Below are 23,674 nucleotides of genomic sequence, written 5' to 3' on the forward strand. Positions count from 1 at the left end.
TGGAGCGAAGCATTTGCAAAAACACACTCGTTATTTAAATACAATTCAAGCCTTTTCAGTATCACTGTGACACGTTGCATAGCTCTATAACACGCTACAACGATTACTAGAGAACTAAAAAACCAAATAGCTGTGCCAAGAAACACAACGGCTTGTGACAAACACTAATATCCGCGCCCGGCATTGCAGCAATTACAGAATGAAGCTCATTGCACGATACAAGCAATGATTAATTCCTGTCCTAACATTACCCAAATCTCAACAAGAAAGGCAGTTAAAACTATCAAGCACTTAAAAGAGCCAAGCCAAACCCAGCTGAAATGCCCTATGTGGTATAACAACAACGTCGTTGAACACACGGAATAAGAGGTCATACTCAAAACGAAGAGAATTCAAAGAGGAAACTGAAAAATCGTTAGGTGAAAATGACCTCTCGGATGATGAACATATGATGGTTAAATCCAAACCCGCTACAAATACTTGCGAGCAGCGCAGGCTTTTAAAACCAATTCACCCCTTTAAAAAAAGAACCTACTTGTATAAGCTAGATTTAAAAAGGCTAAAACAAGCCCCAGAAAGTGACGTAGGCTTGTTAGTCTTTATTTACACACCGAATTCTAAACCATAGGCAGCCCAAACTGACAAAATCATTATTTTCATAAGAAAACTGGTTATTGGTACTGGCTTTTGCTTCAAAAGATTTTCCAAAATAGTCATTTGGAATTCACATCGAAGGAATATTTTTTCAGTCAATTAGTCGATTTTCTTGTGATCAGTGTGATGTTAGAAACAAATTGAGTTTTCCTGGAGGGGGCAGCCCCCGCGCTATGTACGGCCCTGTAAAATCTCCACAGTACTTTTTATAAGAAAAGTAACGGGACAAGATAGGAGAATTTGTTCTTTGATATTAGAGGTCCTGTATTAAGCGGTATTAGCTAAGCAGTACTAGCTAACCTTCATGAATGGCTCAATGTAAATAAGCTCAGCCTGAATATTGCCAAAACGGAATTAATGTTAATAGGCTCACGGCAGAGACTGGCTAGTACTACAAGTGGCCATTCACTTACTTTACAAATTGAAGGTCACGAAATTGATAGAGTGCCCCACACCAAATCCTTAGGACTTTACATCGATCAAAATCTTTCGTGGTCCAAACATGTTAATAAGACTGCCAAGATTATCTCCTCTGGCATAGGTGCACTTAAAAAACCGAGGCCGTTCTTTTGCGACGATACAACAACAACAACAATAACAAGCTTTATTTGCATGACTATAACAAATACAGTATTGCAAAAGCTATTCATAGCTAATTATTGATTCGTTAACTAATTCTTAAGATAACTTAAAATACAATCAAATAAAATAAAGTAACTGAAGTCTTTGCTTATTTTAAACTTTTCATACAGTACAAGTAATCATTCCGGAGAGAAGTTTATCTCTCAATTCGAAGCACGAGGTAACAAATGAAATTAATTGAGTGTTTATAAAATAGTCTGTTGAGTTCATTATATGCGATAGTAAAGTTTCTTTTACTAATAGTCGTGTTAATGGAAGGCTAGGTTCTATTTTAGAAAAGAACATATCTCTTAAAGAAGAGTAACTTGGGCAATCTAATAAAATATGAATTTCGTCTTCAATGGTTTTACGGTTGCAAACATTAGACACCCTTTCATTACGGGGTATGTTGTCGTATCTTCCTGTTTCAATCAAAAGCTTGTGGCTGCTTATTCTTAGTTTCACTAATGCTTTCCTAGAAGCGTTTTTCCTTGTGAGAACTAGGTAAGCAGAGGGGCCAAAAGTTTTTTTGATTGTGTAATAAAAGCTGAGTTTTTGTGAGTGTTGAAGGCTTTGGTGCCAATAAGAGATATATTTCTTTTTCATAAGATCTATATATTGTTTGATGTTATTTTCATTCAATGTGTAATAATTAAAGTTGGGGCAATTATAGTATTCACTCATCTTCATGAGACTGGAGTAAAAGCTAGTTTGACCGCTATAATGAAGGTCAACAGATATTCTTAGGGATTGTTGTGCTATAGAATGTTCATCCTTTCCTTGGAGGTAGTGTACGTAAAATTAAGTATCTTTTTATTTATGTCAACGATTAGAGGAAATCTGCCAAGTTCAGCTCTACATGCAACGTTGGATGACTTATTATGTACTTCTAAATAGCGTTTACAGAAATGTAAATGTGTTTTTTCAGTTCTGGAGCCTTCCCACGACTTAAAATCTGATTTAACAAAGGCACCCCACACTTCACTATTGTAGGTTAGAATTGGCTGAATCATTGTGTCAAAAATTTTACATGCAAGTGAAGGTTTCAGTGTACTAAAATCAGTGTGTCGTCTTAGACTAAAGAAAGCATGAAGAGCTTTTTGTCGAAGATGTTCAAGCGAAAGTGTGAAATTTCCGGAAGACGAAATGCGAGCTCCTAAGTAAGTGTAGTCTTGTACTGTATCTATTAATTCATCGCCTATGTGAAAGGTATAATCGCATTTTTTTGTGCTTTTTTGAAAAATACAGCAATATTACTATATGGAGCCCTTATTGAACCATATTTTGATTATTTCTGTCCTGTGTGGGACGGTCTCAGCAACGAATTAGCTGGCAAATTACAAAAACTACAAACTCACGCCATTCGGGTCATAACAAAGTCAGATTACTATTCTAGCGCTACCGCCCTACGCGGTAAGCTGGCACCGGGGATAATCTCTGTACCAGAAGGATGAAGCAAAAATTGAAAATCATGTTTAAAACTTTAAATGATCAGTCTCCGGAGTACCTGAAAGGCCTATTTAAGCCCTTCAGCACGGACTGTGGACTTAGAAATAGTGACAACAAATTGGCTCTGCCTAAGCCTCGTACCGATTTTTTGAAACGTAGTTTCTGCTACAGTGGAGCACATTTGTGGAACAGCCTTCCATCTAACGTCAGAGCCATTAGATCTTTTACTAATTTTAGAAATGAGATAGAACGCCAATTGTCCTCCTCGTACTCCCACACGGCAAACGTGTAAATCAGTTTTAATTTTAAATTTTTGTCTTGTAACTGATGTTTTTACCGTGTCTAAATAAAGTTTATGTATGTGTGTATGTATGTATGTATGTATGTACGTATGTAATCGGTCACTTAGCCATTCCCCGAGGGTGACCGCTTAATACAGTTTCGACTGTATTTTAATAACTTCTCCACAGTACTTTAATAAGAAAAGTAACGGGACAAGATGGGAGAATTTGTTCTTTGATATTAGAGGTTAAAGGGTTAACTGAGATGAAAAACTGAACTACAACGTCGATCTGTACGGATGCCAAGCCTTGGGTAGAATGAACAATCACAATCATACATTGAGCGTTTTTCTTTTATAATACAAAATTAAAATAATGAAAAGATTCTCTTGTCGTTAAAGGGAGAGTTTCACGGTTCGGCGCATGTGCGAGCGATAACGTAAGCGCTGTCAAGCCAATTGTTTTTGGACCAATTAGAATCGAGTACACAACACCGGCGGGATATGGCGGGCAAGTCTTCAGTATAACTTGCTGGCATAAAAATAAAACTGACATGACCGGCCAGTGTTTTGGTCACGTTTCAGAAAGAAACAAAAAGGCTGTCCATGTAAAACACATGGGGATTTTAGCAGCGCCGGTTGGACATTCAAGAAATGCCAGAACTTACGCGAACGTATACGGTTTTATTTTAGTACAATGTCGATATCTCGCGGCATCGACCTTTTTTTATTACGCACGGTTCGAAAAGCCGAGAAGCTCCCTAAATCCAGTATTTCATCAGCATTCAGTGATAAACTTCCTATATAGTGTGTACACTCGATAACCTGATTTTATTAGACCAGCGAGAAGGCGAAGAACGAGAAATCCGCAAGCTTCAAGAAGCGATGCGACTGTTTAGTAACAACACCACTGAGCGTCCTTCCGAGATGCTGGAATGCATTTGAGAAAACTCTGCCATAGTGGCAAATCAAAACTGCGTTTGCCGTTCGAAATGACCATAATTGTATAGATAAATGAATACCTTACAATAGATTTTGTAGTTTGCCGCAAATCTTTTGGATTTTTTTCTACTGCCCGCTATTCGAGCCCGCTAATAGACTACAACTAACTCGCACATTTGATCTCATATTTATTCGCTTCGCGTCTCACTGTTGTACAATTTTTTCCATCCAAAGCAAAACACTGATGTTTGATGCTGTTTGTCCGTCGAATTCTCCGTTTTTGACAGTTGAATTCCATATGAACAAACAGTACGATTGAAATCTAGAAAATCCTCGCGAGTTCATCCAAAGCCAGTTGGTGACCTTTGCCATTTCCAGCGAAAGCAGATGTGCCGCGAAATCGTTGTCTATTTTAAACAGACTTATCCCTTTACCAATTTTCCACGTTTGGTGGACGTATCTTGTTAACCGCACAGGATTTCTACATCCACTCCACTCCGTCCGCTTAACTTCTGTGCTTCCAGAGAGTCCACAGAACGTCCCGTCGCCGGTCGGCCGCGCCATCGACAAAAATGTGGTTTTCGGATGCTAAAACACTTTTAACCTTACAAAAATCGAACTTATATTTACAACAGGAAACAAAGATTATAAAAAGTGAAGAACGAAGAGCGGATGATCCAAATTCGGGCGCGATTTCAACAGATTGTTCCACCACAAGGTCGCATCGAATTTAGTGTCGACCCGTACAATTTATTTTTGAGCCGGTCTGCTCGCGCATGCGCTTGACGTGAACTAATCACAAGTGTGTTTTTCCCCCTAGCTTTTCATACTTTTGATCATTGCCTGACCATTTTGTTGAAATAAACAACGAGGTATTTCTTTATTCATTTTGTGAGTTTTAGCATGTACCTCAAGACGTACCACTTGGAAGACAGCTGTTCATGTTATATGTAGATGCAACTCAATTTTAGACATCAGATGTGAGCGCTAGCCGAAAGGGGTCTGCCTAAAAAGGTCTAGGGGCCGGCTTTCCTCTCCCTCTTTGTCGGACTGAGCACAAGACCATCTCCGCTGGCATAAGAGACCTGCGGTGTCAGAGGTTTCTTTTGCCAGGACTGTTGTATTATTTCAGAATAAAAAGTAGCGAGATTAAAACATGACGTTTCGGCGACAACATGTAACATGATGATCACATTAACAGGATGATTACATTGACTTTCAGGCCTTCTTTGCGAAGAGAAATAAGCGCGCGGTCAGTGGATCAGCGATTCAGGCGATCGACAGAACGGTATCAGTTGTGACTTTGCTGGGGAGCGAATGGACCTGACAGGAAAACAACTTAAAGGTCTCAGTAAGTCTTGAACAATCATGTTTTATTTTATGTTGTTTCTTTTAATTTCACTGTCGTGTTTGCGTTAGATCGAGAACGAAATATTTTCGAATTAGCGATGTCATTGATTATTCTAGCTGTGAAGTTGTTCGTTTCAAGAACCATCGCTTAACTTATGTTGTTATTTTCGCACTTCTTTGTGAGAAAACGTCCTTTCAGATAAATACCGTAAGTTTACCTAGCTAATCAACACAATCAGACTTAAGGTGGAGTTCCACTGTGGCGTAAATTTTACTTGCGTACAGACGTGAATTGAGCTGGCTTTACGTACGTAAATAAAATAAGACGCGATGTATGAGCGGCGTGCGTAAATGTAAAAAGTTGAACAGCATTCAACTTTTTACGTTTACGCACGCGACTGATACATCGCTTCTTATTTTATTTAGGTACGTAAAGCCAGCTCAATGCACGTCTGTACGCACGTAAAATTTACGCGACAGTGGAAATCCACCTTTAAGAAGTTGAACAGCACTCAACTTTTTTGCTCATACATCGCTTCTTATTCTATTTACGTACGTAAAAACCAGCTAAGTTCACTTCTGTACGCACGTAAAATTTACGCGACAGTGGAAATCCACCTTTAGTTACTTTCTAGAATAGGCCTTATCACGGTTTTCCAGGCCATTTTGACGGGTAGGCAAACAGGTTTGAAATAACAGTGTTCGTATGGAAATCCGATGTCAAATAATTTTCATAAAACATCGCTTCTGAAAAATAACAGGCTTGAAATAACAGTGTTTGTATGGAAATCCGATGTCAAATAATTTCCATAAAACATCGCTTCTGAAAAATTCATGAATTGGAAACTTTTGGCACTAGAAAAAGGATTTTAAGAAAAAAATTGGAGGGGTGTAACCGTGACGGAAAGCGTCCAGTCGTGTTTTGAACTTTCCATACATTTCCCTGTATTTTTTGACCGCTTAATACACAAAAAGTTGCCTCTAAGATGTTTACGGTCTTTTTATGGAGTTAACATCTTGTTTAGCTTGAAGCAAATATTGTCTGTCATTTTAAAACACAGTCTATATGCGCTGCTGCAAACAAAGGGAGAAAACTGACTGAGCCTCCACAATTCAAACGCACTATATCAGTGGAGCGAAGCATTTGCAAAAACACACTCGTTATTTAAATACAATTCAAGCCTTTTCAGTATCACTGTGACACGTTGCATAGCTCTATAACACGCTACAACGATTACTAGAGAACTAAAAAACCAAATAGCTGTGCCAAGAAACACAACGGCTTGTGACAAACACTAATATCCGCGCCCGGCATTGCAGCAATTACAGAATGAAGCTCATTGCACGATACAAGCAATGATTAATTCCTGTCCTAACATTACCCAAATCTCAACAAGAAAGGCAGTTAAAACTATCAAGCACTTAAAAGAGCCAAGCCAAACCCAGCTGAAATGCCCTATGTGGTATAACAACAACGTCGTTGAACACACGGAATAAGAGGTCATACTCAAAACGAAGAGAATTCAAAGAGGAAACTGAAAAATCGTTAGGTGAAAATGACCTCTCGGATGATGAACATATGATGGTTAAATCCAAACCCGCTACAAATACTTGCGAGCAGCGCAGGCTTTTAAAACCAATTCACCCCTTTAAAAAAAGAACCTACTTGTATAAGCTAGATTTAAAAAGGCTAAAACAAGCCCCAGAAAGTGACGTAGGCTTGTTAGTCTTTATTTACACACCGAATTCTAAACCATAGGCAGCCCAAACTGACAAAATCATTATTTTCATAAGAAAACTGGTTATTGGTACTGGCTTTTGCTTCAAAAGATTTTCCAAAATAGTCATTTGGAATTCACATCGAAGGAATATTTTTTCAGTCAATTAGTCGATTTTCTTGTGATCAGTGTGATGTTAGAAACAAATTGAGTTTTCCTGGAGGGGGCAGCCCCCGCGCTATGTACGGCCCTGTAAAATCTCCACAGTACTTTTTATAAGAAAAGTAACGGGACAAGATAGGAGAATTTGTTCTTTGATATTAGAGGTCCTGTATTAAGCGGTATTAGCTAAGCAGTACTAGCTAACCTTCATGAATGGCTCAATGTAAATAAGCTCAGCCTGAATATTGCCAAAACGGAATTAATGTTAATAGGCTCACGGCAGAGACTGGCTAGTACTACAAGTGGCCATTCACTTACTTTACAAATTGAAGGTCACGAAATTGATAGAGTGCCCCACACCAAATCCTTAGGACTTTACATCGATCAAAATCTTTCGTGGTCCAAACATGTTAATAAGACTGCCAAGATTATCTCCTCTGGCATAGGTGCACTTAAAAAACCGAGGCCGTTCTTTTGCGACGATACAACAACAACAACAATAACAAGCTTTATTTGCATGACTATAACAAATACAGTATTGCAAAAGCTATTCATAGCTAATTATTGATTCGTTAACTAATTCTTAAGATAACTTAAAATACAATCAAATAAAATAAAGTAACTGAAGTCTTTGCTTATTTTAAACTTTTCATACAGTACAAGTAATCATTCCGGAGAGAAGTTTATCTCTCAATTCGAAGCACGAGGTAACAAATGAAATTAATTGAGTGTTTATAAAATAGTCTGTTGAGTTCATTATATGCGATAGTAAAGTTTCTTTTACTAATAGTCGTGTTAATGGAAGGCTAGGTTCTATTTTAGAAAAGAACATATCTCTTAAAGAAGAGTAACTTGGGCAATCTAATAAAATATGAATTTCGTCTTCAATGGTTTTACGGTTGCAAACATTAGACACCCTTTCATTACGGGGTATGTTGTCGTATCTTCCTGTTTCAATCAAAAGCTTGTGGCTGCTTATTCTTAGTTTCACTAATGCTTTCCTAGAAGCGTTTTTCCTTGTGAGAACTAGGTAAGCAGAGGGGCCAAAAGTTTTTTTGATTGTGTAATAAAAGCTGAGTTTTTGTGAGTGTTGAAGGCTTTGGTGCCAATAAGAGATATATTTCTTTTTCATAAGATCTATATATTGTTTGATGTTATTTTCATTCAATGTGTAATAATTAAAGTTGGGGCAATTATAGTATTCACTCATCTTCATGAGACTGGAGTAAAAGCTAGTTTGACCGCTATAATGAAGGTCAACAGATATTCTTAGGGATTGTTGTGCTATAGAATGTTCATCCTTTCCTTGGAGGTAGTGTACGTAAAATTAAGTATCTTTTTATTTATGTCAACGATTAGAGGAAATCTGCCAAGTTCAGCTCTACATGCAACGTTGGATGACTTATTATGTACTTCTAAATAGCGTTTACAGAAATGTAAATGTGTTTTTTCAGTTCTGGAGCCTTCCCACGACTTAAAATCTGATTTAACAAAGGCACCCCACACTTCACTATTGTAGGTTAGAATTGGCTGAATCATTGTGTCAAAAATTTTACATGCAAGTGAAGGTTTCAGTGTACTAAAATCAGTGTGTCGTCTTAGACTAAAGAAAGCATGAAGAGCTTTTTGTCGAAGATGTTCAAGCGAAAGTGTGAAATTTCCGGAAGACGAAATGCGAGCTCCTAAGTAAGTGTAGTCTTGTACTGTATCTATTAATTCATCGCCTATGTGAAAGGTATAATCGCATTTTTTTGTGCTTTTTTGAAAAATACAGCAATATTACTATATGGAGCCCTTATTGAACCATATTTTGATTATTTCTGTCCTGTGTGGGACGGTCTCAGCAACGAATTAGCTGGCAAATTACAAAAACTACAAACTCACGCCATTCGGGTCATAACAAAGTCAGATTACTATTCTAGCGCTACCGCCCTACGCGGTAAGCTGGCACCGGGGATAATCTCTGTACCAGAAGGATGAAGCAAAAATTGAAAATCATGTTTAAAACTTTAAATGATCAGTCTCCGGAGTACCTGAAAGGCCTATTTAAGCCCTTCAGCACGGACTGTGGACTTAGAAATAGTGACAACAAATTGGCTCTGCCTAAGCCTCGTACCGATTTTTTGAAACGTAGTTTCTGCTACAGTGGAGCACATTTGTGGAACAGCCTTCCATCTAACGTCAGAGCCATTAGATCTTTTACTAATTTTAGAAATGAGATAGAACGCCAATTGTCCTCCTCGTACTCCCACACGGCAAACGTGTAAATCAGTTTTAATTTTAAATTTTTGTCTTGTAACTGATGTTTTTACCGTGTCTAAATAAAGTTTATGTATGTGTGTATGTATGTATGTATGTATGTATGTACGTATGTAAGCGGTCACTTAGCCATTCCCCGAGGGTGACCGCTTAATACAGTTTCGACTGTATTTTAATAACTTCTCCACAGTACTTTAATAAGAAAAGTAACGGGACAAGATGGGAGAATTTGTTCTTTGATATTAGAGGTTAAAGGGTTAACTGAGATGAAAAACTGAACTACAACGTCGATCTGTACGGATGCCAAGCCTTGGGTAGAATGAACAATCACAATCATACATTGAGCGTTTTTCTTTTATAATACAAAATTAAAATAATGAAAAGATTCTCTTGTCGTTAAAGGGAGAGTTTCACGGTTCGGCGCATGTGCGAGCGATAACGTAAGCGCTGTCAAGCCAATTGTTTTTGGACCAATTAGAATCGAGTACACAACACCGGCGGGATATGGCGGGCAAGTCTTCAGTATAACTTGCTGGCATAAAAATAAAACTGACATGACCGGCCAGTGTTTTGGTCACGTTTCAGAAAGAAACAAAAAGGCTGTCCATGTAAAACACATGGGGATTTTAGCAGCGCCGGTTGGACATTCAAGAAATGCCAGAACTTACGCGAACGTATACGGTTTTATTTTAGTACAATGTCGATATCTCGCGGCATCGACCTTTTTTTATTACGCACGGTTCGAAAAGCCGAGAAGCTCCCTAAATCCAGTATTTCATCAGCATTCAGTGATAAACTTCCTATATAGTGTGTACACTCGATAACCTGATTTTATTAGACCAGCGAGAAGGCGAAGAACGAGAAATCCGCAAGCTTCAAGAAGCGATGCGACTGTTTAGTAACAACACCACTGAGCGTCCTTCCGAGATGCTGGAATGCATTTGAGAAAACTCTGCCATAGTGGCAAATCAAAACTGCGTTTGCCGTTCGAAATGACCATAATTGTATAGATAAATGAATACCTTACAATAGATTTTGTAGTTTGCCGCAAATCTTTTGGATTTTTTTCTACTGCCCGCTATTCGAGCCCGCTAATAGACTACAACTAACTCGCACATTTGATCTCATATTTATTCGCTTCGCGTCTCACTGTTGTACAATTTTTTCCATCCAAAGCAAAACACTGATGTTTGATGCTGTTTGTCCGTCGAATTCTCCGTTTTTGACAGTTGAATTCCATATGAACAAACAGTACGATTGAAATCTAGAAAATCCTCGCGAGTTCATCCAAAGCCAGTTGGTGACCTTTGCCATTTCCAGCGAAAGCAGATGTGCCGCGAAATCGTTGTCTATTTTAAACAGACTTATCCCTTTACCAATTTTCCACGTTTGGTGGACGTATCTTGTTAACCGCACAGGATTTCTACATCCACTCCACTCCGTCCGCTTAACTTCTGTGCTTCCAGAGAGTCCACAGAACGTCCCGTCGCCGGTCGGCCGCGCCATCGACAAAAATGTGGTTTTCGGATGCTAAAACACTTTTAACCTTACAAAAATCGAACTTATATTTACAACAGGAAACAAAGATTATAAAAAGTGAAGAACGAAGAGCGGATGATCCAAATTCGGGCGCGATTTCAACAGATTGTTCCACCACAAGGTCGCATCGAATTTAGTGTCGACCCGTACAATTTATTTTTGAGCCGGTCTGCTCGCGCATGCGCTTGACGTGAACTAATCACAAGTGTGTTTTTCCCCCTAGCTTTTCATACTTTTGATCATTGCCTGACCATTTTGTTGAAATAAACAACGAGGTATTTCTTTATTCATTTTGTGAGTTTTAGCATGTACCTCAAGACGTACCACTTGGAAGACAGCTGTTCATGTTATATGTAGATGCAACTCAATTTTAGACATCAGATGTGAGCGCTAGCCGAAAGGGGTCTGCCTAAAAAGGTCTAGGGGCCGGCTTTCCTCTCCCTCTTTGTCGGACTGAGCACAAGACCATCTCCGCTGGCATAAGAGACCTGCGGTGTCAGAGGTTTCTTTTGCCAGGACTGTTGTATTATTTCAGAATAAAAAGTAGCGAGATTAAAACATGACGTTTCGGCGACAACATGTAACATGATGATCACATTAACAGGATGATTACATTGACTTTCAGGCCTTCTTTGCGAAGAGAAATAAGCGCGCGGTCAGTGGATCAGCGATTCAGGCGATCGACAGAACGGTATCAGTTGTGACTTTGCTGGGGAGCGAATGGACCTGACAGGAAAACAACTTAAAGGTCTCAGTAAGTCTTGAACAATCATGTTTTATTTTATGTTGTTTCTTTTAATTTCACTGTCGTGTTTGCGTTAGATCGAGAACGAAATATTTTCGAATTAGCGATGTCATTGATTATTCTAGCTGTGAAGTTGTTCGTTTCAAGAACCATCGCTTAACTTATGTTGTTATTTTCGCACTTCTTTGTGAGAAAACGTCCTTTCAGATAAATACCGTAAGTTTACCTAGCTAATCAACACAATCAGACTTAAGGTGGAGTTCCACTGTGGCGTAAATTTTACCTGCGTACAGACGTGAATTGAGCTGGCTTTACGTACGTAAATAAAATAAGACGCGATGTATGAGCGGCGTGCGTAAATGTAAAAAGTTGAACAGCATTCAACTTTTTACGTTTACGCACGCGACTGATACATCGCTTCTTATTTTATTTAGGTACGTAAAGCCAGCTCAATGCACGTCTGTACGCACGTAAAATTTACGCGACAGTGGAAATCCACCTTTAAGAAGTTGAACAGCACTCAACTTTTTTGCTCATACATCGCTTCTTATTCTATTTACGTACGTAAAAACCAGCTAAGTTCACTTCTGTACGCACGTAAAATTTACGCGACAGTGGAAATCCACCTTTAGTTACTTTCTAGAATAGGCCTTATCACGGTTTTCCAGGCCATTTTGACGGGTAGGCAAACAGGTTTGAAATAACAGTGTTCGTATGGAAATCCGATGTCAAATAATTTTCATAAAACATCGCTTCTGAAAAATAACAGGCTTGAAATAACAGTGTTTGTATGGAAATCCGATGTCAAATAATTTCCATAAAACATCGCTTCTGAAAAATTCATGAATTGGAAACTTTTGGCACTAGAAAAAGGATTTTAAGAAAAAAATTGGAGGGGTGTAACCGTGACGGAAAGCGTCCAGTCGTGTTTTGAACTTTCCATACATTTCCCTGTATTTTTTGACCGCTTAATACACAAAAAGTTGCCTCTAAGATGTTTACGGTCTTTTTATGGAGTTAACATCTTGTTTAGCTTGAAGCAAATATTGTCTGTCATTTTAAAACACAGTCTATATGCACTGCTGCAAACAAAGGGAGAAAACTGACTGAGCCTCCACAATTCAAACGCACTATATCAGTGGAGCGAAGCATTTGCAAAAACACACTCGTTATTTAAATACAATTCAAGCCTTTTCAGTATCACTGTGACACGTTGCATAGCTCTATAACACGCTACAACGATTACTAGAGAACTAAAAAACCAAATAGCTGTGCCAAGAAACACAACGGCTTGTGACAAACACTAATATCCGCGCCCGGCATTGCAGCAATTACAGAATGAAGCTCATTGCACGATACAAGCAATGATTAATTCCTGTCCTAACATTACCCAAATCTCAACAAGAAAGGCAGTTAAAACTATCAAGCACTTAAAAGAGCCAAGCCAAACCCAGCTGAAATGCCCTATGTGGTATAACAACAACGTCGTTGAACACACGGAATAAGAGGTCATACTCAAAACGAAGAGAATTCAAAGAGGAAACTGAAAAATCGTTAGGTGAAAATGACCTCTCGGATGATGAACATATGATGGTTAAATCCAAACCCGCTACAAATACTTGCGAGCAGCGCAGGCTTTTAAAACCAATTCACCCCTTTAAAAAAAGAACCTACTTGTATAAGCTAGATTTAAAAAGGCTAAAACAAGCCCCAGAAAGTGACGTAGGCTTGTTAGTCTTTATTTACACACCGAATTCTAAACCATAGGCAGCCCAAACTGACAAAATCATTATTTTCATAAGAAAACTGGTTATTGGTACTGGCTTTTGCTTCAAAAGATTTTCCAAAATAGTCATTTGGAATTCACATCGAAGGAATATTTTTTCAGTCAATTAGTCGATTTTCTTGTGATCAGTGTGATGTTAGAAACAAATTGAGTTTTCCTGGAGGGGGCAGCCCCCGCGCTATGTACGGCCCTGTAAAATCTCCACAGTACTTTTTATAAGAAAAGTAACGGGACAAGATAGGAGAATTTGTTCTTTGATATTAGAGGTCCTGTATTAAGCGGTATTAGCTAAGCAGTACTAGCTAACCTTCATGAATGGCTCAATGTAAATAAGCTCAGCCTGAATATTGCCAAAACGGAATTAATGTTAATAGGCTCACGGCAGAGACTGGCTAGTACTACAAGTGGCCATTCACTTACTTTACAAATTGAAGGTCACGAAATTGATAGAGTGCCCCACACCAAATCCTTAGGACTTTACATCGATCAAAATCTTTCGTGGTCCAAACATGTTAATAAGACTGCCAAGATTATCTCCTCTGGCATAGGTGCACTTAAAAAACCGAGGCCGTTCTTTTGCGACGATACAACAACAACAACAATAACAAGCTTTATTTGCATGACTATAACAAATACAGTATTGCAAAAGCTATTCATAGCTAATTATTGATTCGTTAACTAATTCTTAAGATAACTTAAAATACAATCAAATAAAATAAAGTAACTGAAGTCTTTGCTTATTTTAAACTTTTCATACAGTACAAGTAATCATTCCGGAGAGAAGTTTATCTCTCAATTCGAAGCACGAGGTAACAAATGAAATTAATTGAGTGTTTATAAAATAGTCTGTTGAGTTCATTATATGCGATAGTAAAGTTTCTTTTACTAATAGTCGTGTTAATGGAAGGCTAGGTTCTATTTTAGAAAAGAACATATCTCTTAAAGAAGAGTAACTTGGGCAATCTAATAAAATATGAATTTCGTCTTCAATGGTTTTACGGTTGCAAACATTAGACACCCTTTCATTACGGGGTATGTTGTCGTATCTTCCTGTTTCAATCAAAAGCTTGTGGCTGCTTATTCTTAGTTTCACTAATGCTTTCCTAGAAGCGTTTTTCCTTGTGAGAACTAGGTAAGCAGAGGGGCCAAAAGTTTTTTTGATTGTGTAATAAAAGCTGAGTTTTTGTGAGTGTTGAAGGCTTTGGTGCCAATAAGAGATATATTTCTTTTTCATAAGATCTATATATTGTTTGATGTTATTTTCATTCAATGTGTAATAATTAAAGTTGGGGCAATTATAGTATTCACTCATCTTCATGAGACTGGAGTAAAAGCTAGTTTGACCGCTATAATGAAGGTCAACAGATATTCTTAGGGATTGTTGTGCTATAGAATGTTCATCCTTTCCTTGGAGGTAGTGTACGTAAAATTAAGTATCTTTTTATTTATGTCAACGATTAGAGGAAATCTGCCAAGTTCAGCTCTACATGCAACGTTGGATGACTTATTATGTACTTCTAAATAGCGTTTACAGAAATGTAAATGTGTTTTTTCAGTTCTGGAGCCTTCCCACGACTTAAAATCTGATTTAACAAAGGAACCCCACACTTCACTATTGTAGGTTAGAATTGGCTGAATCATTGTGTCAAAAATTTTACATGCAAGTGAAGGTTTCAGTGTACTAAAATCAGTGTGTCGTCTTAGACTAAAGAAAGCATGAAGAGCTTTTTGTCGAAGATGTTCAAGCGAAAGTGTGAAATTTCCGGAAGACGAAATGCGAGCTCCTAAGTAAGTGTAGTCTTGTACTGTATCTATTAATTCATCGCCTATGTGAAAGGTATAATCGCATTTTTTTGTGCTTTTTTGAAAAATACAGCAATATTACTATATGGAGCCCTTATTGAACCATATTTTGATTATTTCTGTCCTGTGTGGGACGGTCTCAGCAACGAATTAGCTGGCAAATTACAAAAACTACAAACTCACGCCATTCGGGTCATAACAAAGTCAGATTACTATTCTAGCGCTACCGCCCTACGCGGTAAGCTGGCACCGGGGATAATCTCTGTACCAGAAGGATGAAGCAAAAATTGAAAATCATGTTTAAAACTTTAAATGATCAGTCTCCGGAGTACCTGAAAGGCCTATTTAAGCCCTTCAGCACGGACTGTGGACTTAGAAATAGTGACAACAAATTGGCTCTGCCTAAGCCTCGTACCGATTTTTTGAAACGTAGTTTCTGCTACAGTGGAGCACATTTGTGGAACAGCCTTCCATCTAACGTCAGAGCCATTAGATCTTTTACTAATTTTAGAAATGAGATAGAACGCCAATTGTCCTCCTCGTACTCCCACACGGCAAACGTGTAAATCAGTTTTAATTTTAAATTTTTGTCTTGTAACTGATGTTTTTACCGTGTCTAAATAAAGTTTATGTATGTGTGTATGTATGTATGTATGTATGTACGTATGTAAGCGGTCACTTAGCCATTCCCCGAGGGTGACCGCTTAATACAGTTTCGACTGTATTTTAATAACTTCTCCACAGTACTTTAATAAGAAAAGTAACGGGACAAGATGGGAGAATTTGTTCTTTGATATTAGAGGTTAAAGGGTTAACTGAGATGAAAAACTGAACTACAACGTCGATCTGTACGGATGCCAAGCCTTGGGTAGAATGAACAATCACAATCATACATTGAGCGTTTTTCTTTTATAATACAAAATTAAAATAATGAAAAGATTCTCTTGTCGTTAAAGGGAGAGTTTCACGGTTCGGCGCATGTGCGAGCGATAACGTAAGCGCTGTCAAGCCAATTGTTTTTGGACCAATTAGAATCGAGTACACAACACCGGCGGGATATGGCGGGCAAGTCTTCAGTATAACTTGCTGGCATAAAAATAAAACTGACATGACCGGCCAGTGTTTTGGTCACGTTTCAGAAAGAAACAAAAAGGCTGTCCATGTAAAACACATGGGGATTTTAGCAGCGCCGGTTGGACATTCAAGAAATGCCAGAACTTACGCGAACGTATACGGTTTTATTTTAGTACAATGTCGATATCTCGCGGCATCGACCTTTTTTTATTACGCACGGTTCGAAAAGCCGAGAAGCTCCCTAAATCCAGTATTTCATCAGCATTCAGTGATAAACTTCCTATATAGTGTGTACACTCGATAACCTGATTTTATTAGACCAGCGAGAAGGCGAAGAACGAGAAATCCGCAAGCTTCAAGAAGCGATGCGACTGTTTAGTAACAACACCACTGAGCGTCCTTCCGAGATGCTGGAATGCATTTGAGAAAACTCTGCCATAGTGGCAAATCAAAACTGCGTTTGCCGTTCGAAATGACCATAATTGTATAGATAAATGAATACCTTACAATAGATTTTGTAGTTTGCCGCAAATCTTTTGGATTTTTTTCTACTGCCCGCTATTCGAGCCCGCTAATAGACTACAACTAACTCGCACATTTGATCTCATATTTATTCGCTTCGCGTCTCACTGTTGTACAATTTTTTCCATCCAAAGCAAAACACTGATGTTTGATGCTGTTTGTCCGTCGAATTCTCCGTTTTTGACAGTTGAATTCCATATGAACAAACAGTACGATTGAAATCTAGAAAATCCTCGCGAGTTCATCCAAAGCCAGTTGGTGACCTTTGCCATTTCCAGCGAAAGCAGATGTGCCGCGAAATCGTTGTCTATTTTAAACAGACTTATCCCTTTACCAATTTTCCACGTTTGGTGGACGTATCTTGTTAACCGCACAGGATTTCTACATCCACTCCACTCCGTCCGCTTAACTTCTGTGCTTCCAGAGAGTCCACAGAACGTCCCGTCGCCGGTCGGCCGCGCCATCGACAAAAATGTGGTTTTCGGATGCTAAAACACTTTTAACCTTACAAAAATCGAACTTATATTTACAACAGGAAACAAAGATTATAAAAAGTGAAGAACGAAGAGCGGATGATCCAAATTCGGGCGCGATTTCAACAGATTGTTCCACCACAAGGTCGCATCGAATTTAGTGTCGACCCGTACAATTTATTTTTGAGCCGGTCTGCTCGCGCATGCGCTTGACGTGAACTAATCACAAGTGTGTTTTTCCCCCTAGCTTTTCATACTTTTGATCATTGCCTGACCATTTTGTTGAAATAAACAACGAGGTATTTCTTTATTCATTTTGTGAGTTTTAGCATGTACCTCAAGACGTACCACTTGGAAGACAGCTGTTCATGTTATATGTAGATGCAACTCAATTTTAGACATCAGATGTGAGCGCTAGCCGAAAGGGGTCTGCCTAAAAAGGTCTAGGGGCCGGCTTTCCTCTCCCTCTTTGTCGGACTGAGCACAAGACCATCTCCGCTGGCATAAGAGACCTGCGGTGTCAGAGGTTTCTTTTGCCAGGACTGTTGTATTATTTCAGAATAAAAAGTAGCGAGATTAAAACATGACGTTTCGGCGACAACATGTAACATGATGATCACATTAACAGGATGATTACATTGACTTTCAGGCCTTCTTTGCGAAGAGAAATAAGCGCGCGGTCAGTGGATCAGCGATTCAGGCGATCGACAGAACGGTATCAGTTGTGACTTTGCTGGGGAGCGAATGGACCTGACAGGAAAACAACTTAAAGGTCTCAGTAAGTCTTGAACAATCATGTTTTATTTTATGTTGTTTCTTTTAATTTCACTGTCGTGTTTGCGTTAGATCGAGAACGAAATATTTTCGAATTAGCGATGTCATTGATTATTCTAGCTGTGAAGTTGTTCGTTTCAAGAACCATCGCTTAACTTATGTTGTTATTTTCGCACTTCTTTGTGAGAAAACGTCCTTTCAGATAAATACCGTAAGTTTACCTAGCTAATCAACACAATCAGACTTAAGGTGGAGTTCCACTGTGGCGTAAATTTTACCTGCGTACAGACGTGAATTGAGCTGGCTTTACGTACGTAAATAAAATAAGACGCGATGTATGAGCGGCGTGCGTAAATGTAAAAAGTTGAACAGCATTCAACTTTTTACGTTTACGCACGCGACTGATACATCGCTTCTTATTTTATTTAGGTACGTAAAGCCAGCTCAATGCACGTCTGTACGCACGTAAAATTTACGCGACAGTGGAAATCCACCTTTAAGAAGTTGAACAGCACTCAACTTTTTTGCTCATACATCGCTTCTTATTCTATTTACGTACGTAAAAACCAGCTAAGTTCACTTCTGTACGCACGTAAAATTTACGCGACAGTGGAAATCCACCTTTAGTTACTTTCTAGAATAGGCCTTATCACGGTTTTCCAGGCCATTTTGACGGGTAGGCAAACAGGTTTGAAATAACAGTGTTCGTATGGAAATCCGATGTCAAATAATTTTCATAAAACATCGCTTCTGAAAAATAACAGGCTTGAAATAACAGTGTTTGTATGGAAATCCGATGTCAAATAATTTCCATAAAACATCGCTTCTGAAAAATTCATGAATTGGAAACTTTTGGCACTAGAAAAAGGATTTTAAGAAAAAAATTGGAGGGGTGTAACCGTGACGGAAAGCGTCCAGTCGTGTTTTGAACTTTCCATACATTTCCCTGTATTTTTTGACCGCTTAATACACAAAAAGTTGCCTCTAAGATGTTTACGGTCTTTTTATGGAGTTAACATCTTGTTTAGCTTGAAGCAAATATTGTCTGTCATTTTAAAACACAGTCTATATGCGCTGCTGCAAACAAAGGGAGAAAACTGACTGAGCCTCCACAATTCAAACGCACTATATCAGTGGAGCGAAGCATTTGCAAAAACACACTCGTTATTTAAATACAATTCAAGCCTTTTCAGTATCACTGTGACACGTTGCATAGCTCTATAACACGCTACAACGATTACTAGAGAACTAAAAAACCAAATAGCTGTGCCAAGAAACACAACGGCTTGTGACAAACACTAATATCCGCGCCCGGCATTGCAGCAATTACAGAATGAAGCTCATTGCACGATACAAGCAATGATTAATTCCTGTCCTAACATTACCCAAATCTCAACAAGAAAGGCAGTTAAAACTATCAAGCACTTAAAAGAGCCAAGCCAAACCCAGCTGAAATGCCCTATGTGGTATAACAACAACGTCGTTGAACACACGGAATAAGAGGTCATACTCAAAACGAAGAGAATTCAAAGAGGAAACTGAAAAATCGTTAGGTGAAAATGACCTCTCGGATGATGAACATATGATGGTTAAATCCAAACCCGCTACAAATACTTGCGAGCAGCGCAGGCTTTTAAAACCAATTCACCCCTTTAAAAAAAGAACCTACTTGTATAAGCTAGATTTAAAAAGGCTAAAACAAGCCCCAGAAAGTGACGTAGGCTTGTTAGTCTTTATTTACACACCGAATTCTAAACCATAGGCAGCCCAAACTGACAAAATCATTATTTTCATAAGAAAACTGGTTATTGGTACTGGCTTTTGCTTCAAAAGATTTTCCAAAATAGTCATTTGGAATTCACATCGAAGGAATATTTTTTCAGTCAATTAGTCGATTTTCTTGTGATCAGTGTGATGTTAGAAACAAATTGAGTTTTCCTGGAGGGGGCAGCCCCCGCGCTATGTACGGCCCTGTAAAATCTCCACAGTACTTTTTATAAGAAAAGTAACGGGACAAGATAGGAGAATTTGTTCTTTGATATTAGAGGTCCTGTATTAAGCGGTATTAGCTAAGCAGTACTAGCTAACCTTCATGAATGGCTCAATGTAAATAAGCTCAGCCTGAATATTGCCAAAACGGAATTAATGTTAATAGGCTCACGGCAGAGACTGGCTAGTACTACAAGTGGCCATTCACTTACTTTACAAATTGAAGGTCACGAAATTGATAGAGTGCCCCACACCAAATCCTTAGGACTTTACATCGATCAAAATCTTTCGTGGTCCAAACATGTTAATAAGACTGCCAAGATTATCTCCTCGGGCATAGGTGCACTTAAAAAACCGAGGCCGTTCTTTTGCGACGATACAACAACAACAACAATAACAAGCTTTATTTGCATGACTATAACAAATACAGTATTGCAAAAGCTATTCATAGCTAATTATTGATTCGTTAACTAATTCTTAAGATAACTTAAAATACAATCAAATAAAATAAAGTAACTGAAGTCTTTGCTTATTTTAAACTTTTCATACAGTACAAGTAATCATTCCGGAGAGAAGTTTATCTCTCAATTCGAAGCACGAGGTAACAAATGAAATTAATTGAGTGTTTATAAAATAGTCTGTTGAGTTCATTATATGCGATAGTAAAGTTTCTTTTACTAATAGTCGTGTTAATGGAAGGCTAGGTTCTATTTTAGAAAAGAACATATCTCTTAAAGAAGAGTAACTTGGGCAATCTAATAAAATATGAATTTCGTCTTCAATGGTTTTACGGTTGCAAACATTAGACACCCTTTCATTACGGGGTATGTTGTCGTATCTTCCTGTTTCAATCAAAAGCTTGTGGCTGCTTATTCTTAGTTTCACTAATGCTTTCCTAGAAGCGTTTTTCCTTGTGAGAACTAGGTAAGCAGAGGGGCCAAAAGTTTTTTTGATTGTGTAATAAAAGCTGAGTTTTTGTGAGTGTTGAAGGCTTTGGTGCCAATAAGAGATATATTTCTTTTTCATAAGATCTATATATTGTTTGATGTTATTTTCATTCAATGTGTAATAATTAAAGTTGGGGCAATTATAGTATTCACTCATCTTCATGAGACTGGAGTAAAAGCTAGTTTGACCGCTATAATGAAGGTCAACAGATATTCTTAGGGATTGTTGTGCTATAGAATGTTCATCCTTTCCTTGGAGGTAGTGTACGTAAAATTAAGTATCTTTTTATTTATGTCAACGATTAGAGGAAATCTGCCAAGTTCAGCTCTACATGCAACGTTGGATGACTTATTATGTACTTCTAAATAGCGTTTACAGAAATGTAAATGTGTTTTTTCAGTTCTGGAGCCTTCCCACGACTTAAAATCTGATTTAACAAAGGCACCCCACACTTCACTATTGTAGGTTAGAATTGGCTGAATCATTGTGTCAAAAATTTTACATGCAAGTGAAGGTTTCAGTGTACTAAAATCAGTGTGTCGTCTTAGACTAAAGAAAGCATGAAGAGCTTTTTGTCGAAGATGTTCAAGCGAAAGTGTGAAATTTCCGGAAGACGAAATGCGAGCTCCTAAGTAAGTGTAGTCTTGTACTGTATCTATTAATTCATCGCCTATGTGAAAGGTATAATCGCATTTTTTTGTGCTTTTTTGAAAAATACAGCAATATTACTATATGGAGCCCTTATTGAACCATATTTTGATTATTTCTGTCCTGTGTGGGACGGTCTCAGCAACGAATTAGCTGGCAAATTACAAAAACTACAAACTCACGCCATTCGGGTCATAACAAAGTCAGATTACTATTCTAGCGCTACCGCCCTACGCGGTAAGCTGGCACCGGGGATAATCTCTGTACCAGAAGGATGAAGCAAAAATTGAAAATCATGTTTAAAACTTTAAATGATCAGTCTCCGGAGTACCTGAAAGGCCTATTTAAGCCCTTCAGCACGGACTGTGGACTTAGAAATAGTGACAACAAATTGGCTCTGCCTAAGCCTCGTACCGATTTTTTGAAACGTAGTTTCTGCTACAGTGGAGCACATTTGTGGAACAGCCTTCCATCTAACGTCAGAGCCATTAGATCTTTTACTAATTTTAGAAATGAGATAGAACGCCAATTGTCCTCCTCGTACTCCCACACGGCAAACGTGTAAATCAGTTTTAATTTTAAATTTTTGTCTTGTAACTGATGTTTTTACCGTGTCTAAATAAAGTTTATGTATGTGTGTATGTATGTATGTATGTATGTATGTACGTATGTAAGCGGTCACTTAGCCATTCCCCGAGGGTGACCGCTTAATACAGTTTCGACTGTATTTTAATAACTTCTCCACAGTACTTTAATAAGAAAAGTAACGGGACAAGATGGGAGAATTTGTTCTTTGATATTAGAGGTTAAAGGGTTAACTGAGATGAAAAACTGAACTACAACGTCGATCTGTACGGATGCCAAGCCTTGGGTAGAATGAACAATCACAATCATACATTGAGCGTTTTTCTTTTATAATACAAAATTAAAATAATGAAAAGATTCTCTTGTCGTTAAAGGGAGAGTTTCACGGTTCGGCGCATGTGCGAGCGATAACGTAAGCGCTGTCAAGCCAATTGTTTTTGGACCAATTAGAATCGAGTACACAACACCGGCGGGATATGGCGGGCAAGTCTTCAGTATAACTTGCTGGCATAAAAATAAAACTGACATGACCGGCCAGTGTTTTGGTCACGTTTCAGAAAGAAACAAAAAGGCTGTCCATGTAAAACACATGGGGATTTTAGCAGCGCCGGTTGGACATTCAAGAAATGCCAGAACTTACGCGAACGTATACGGTTTTATTTTAGTACAATGTCGATATCTCGCGGCATCGACCTTTTTTTATTACGCACGGTTCGAAAAGCCGAGAAGCTCCCTAAATCCAGTATTTCATCAGCATTCAGTGATAAACTTCCTATATAGTGTGTACACTCGATAACCTGATTTTATTAGACCAGCGAGAAGGCGAAGAACGAGAAATCCGCAAGCTTCAAGAAGCGATGCGACTGTTTAGTAACAACACCACTGAGCGTCCTTCCGAGATGCTGGAATGCATTTGAGAAAACTCTGCCATAGTGGCAAATCAAAACTGCGTTTGCCGTTCGAAATGACCATAATTGTATAGATAAATGAATACCTTACAATAGATTTTGTAGTTTGCCGCAAATCTTTTGGATTTTTTTCTACTGCCCGCTATTCGAGCCCGCTAATAGACTACAACTAACTCGCACATTTGATCTCATATTTATTCGCTTCGCGTCTCACTGTTGTACAATTTTTTCCATCCAAAGCAAAACACTGATGTTTGATGCTGTTTGTCCGTCGAATTCTCCGTTTTTGACAGTTGAATTCCATATGAACAAACAGTACGATTGAAATCTAGAAAATCCTCGCGAGTTCATCCAAAGCCAGTTGGTGACCTTTGCCATTTCCAGCGAAAGCAGATGTGCCGCGAAATCGTTGTCTATTTTAAACAGACTTATCCCTTTACCAATT

General features: G+C 38.4%; 1 long non-coding RNA gene across 6 annotated transcripts in view; it reads left to right on the plus strand.

The window, feature by feature from the left end:
* The window catches only part of LOC146487729 (uncharacterized), a 56,477-nt gene that overhangs the window by 7,913 nt on the left and 24,890 nt on the right, over window positions 1-23,674 (plus strand). For 5 of the 6 annotated variants that reach the window (XR_014867774.1, XR_014867777.1, XR_014867766.1 and 2 more), the window contains 7 exons: window positions 2,352-2,435; window positions 5,169-5,297; window positions 8,779-8,862; window positions 11,600-11,728; window positions 15,210-15,293; window positions 18,027-18,155; window positions 21,637-21,720. This is a non-coding gene — a long non-coding RNA (uncharacterized LOC146487729). The remainder of the gene's footprint in view (window positions 1-2,351; window positions 2,436-5,168; window positions 5,298-8,778; window positions 8,863-11,599; window positions 11,729-15,209; window positions 15,294-18,026; window positions 18,156-21,636; window positions 21,721-23,674) is intronic. The other variant, XR_014867768.1, reaches the window with a different exon arrangement.

The sequence above is a fragment of the Pavona decussata genome, unplaced genomic scaffold (genome assembly GCF_977016875.1).
Source record: "Pavona decussata unplaced genomic scaffold, jaPavDecu1.1 SCAFFOLD_13, whole genome shotgun sequence".
In the NCBI taxonomy this organism is placed as follows: Eukaryota; Metazoa; Cnidaria; class Anthozoa; order Scleractinia; family Agariciidae; genus Pavona; species Pavona decussata.